We start from the raw sequence: 1,766 nt of genomic DNA, 5'->3' as shown, positions 1-1,766 counted from the left end.
GAATTGATTTTCTGGAGTGCATGGTAATATTGATGTCTGGATTGGTGATTTTGTTGTGTCTCTCAGTGAAGTGGATAACGTTGATTAGTAGTTCTTCAGATGCGGAAGGGTAGAAGCTTTGAATGTTGAATATGGTGACTTCAAACTTTAGCTCTTTAAAAGGAAAAGAACACGCAATTGATACGATAGCAATAACGTTTTATTTTAGTTAGTCTAATTACAATTTGAAATCCTTGAAACATGCCTATAGTGATTAAAGTTGTTATTTTTTTGAGTCTGCCTTTTGGTCGAGGGTCGAGGGTTACATGTCGAGGATGAGGGTAATGTGTCGAGGGTCCAAAAAAACTAAAAATAATAAATCAATAATGAAATACGAAATATTAAAAAAAAAATATTAAAATAGAAAATATAGTAAATTAAGAAATATAACTATAAATAAAATAAGAAATGTAAATAAATATTAAAGTTTAAAATGAAATAGAAAAATAAATTAATAATTAAGTAATAGTTAATAATAACACCGGGAATGCTAGTATTCTACCCAGAATTTTTCGGGCATGTCTTTGGGGAAGCGTTGCGTGACATCCTAGTTAACTGCTTAGTAGATTGAAAGAAAGAACAGATTACTACACCATTTCGGTGGGCGAAAAAAGAAATTATTCTGTAAAATTTGGCAAATCACCCCACTGATGTAAAATTTGGCAGATCACCCGACTGCTGTAAAATATTGACTGCACAATAATTGCCTTTATTGTGTGGCCTCAAGCGCTAACCGGCGTGCGACCTATTCTGGAATTGGAACTACATACCTACGTTTCAGACTCGTTTCGGATTAAAAAACCAGATGCTTTAAACAAGAATACTGTACCTTCACCCAATAACTGTTGTTAGATTGAGAATATAATTTCAAACATTACAACTTTCGCAAGCAGACTAGCATGTTCGTGCAGGAGAAACATCTCTGGAAAAGAAAACTCTGGTGTCGATGCGGCATGCGGTTTTCCGGTAAAAGCCTCTGTTGTCAGGGTAATTGGTCATACCTGGAAAACCGACCACATTGTGCCTTGACAAGTGCTGATAAATCTCAAACGAAACATCTAGTACTGTACCATCTTCGGAGGGTGAAAAACGAAATTATTTCGTAAGATTGGGCAAAACACCCGACGTCGACTGCTGTAAAATAATGACTGCACAATTTGTATAGGTAATCGGGTGAAAATTTTTTAACCTTCAATTGGTTCATTCTCAATTTCCCCCTGCCCCTCTAACAGGTCAAAATTAAATTTAGGTTAAAATTTTTTGACAAAGATTGAGTCTCAATTTCCTCTGTCTCCTGGCCTCAACTATTCAGAATGGGGAATTTCAAGGTCACTAATCCAATTCCCCATAAGGGCCATGAAAAGAAAAAAAAACTTAGAAAATATAATCATCACAGTAACAATAAGAAGAAATCCAAAATCAGCCTAGGTAAGAAAAATTTGGACCCAACTTTAACCGTGACCAGTTATAAATACACCTCGAGATGACTTGCTCTCAGAGGAAATAGGCTGCAAGTGAAAAATTGTGTATGCCACCAGCAAATGCCAATCTAATATTTTTGAAGTTAGCACCTATCAAATCATTTTGTCAATCAATGTGCAGTTCTTTATTTTTTAAATTTCAGTTCACCTGTGGTGGGTTGCAAGGTTGGTTTTCTTGCAGGAACTTTTGCAGCCTGTCCAAAGACTCTCTGTTGGGTATGCGTGTGGCTATGATTCCCGGCAGTG

Source organism: Pocillopora damicornis, chromosome 9 (assembly GCF_964200805.1).
Source record: "Pocillopora damicornis chromosome 9, jaPocDami1.2, whole genome shotgun sequence".
Lineage (NCBI taxonomy): Eukaryota > Metazoa > Cnidaria > Anthozoa > Scleractinia > Pocilloporidae > Pocillopora > Pocillopora damicornis.
Note: the sequence above shows the minus strand (reverse complement) of the source record.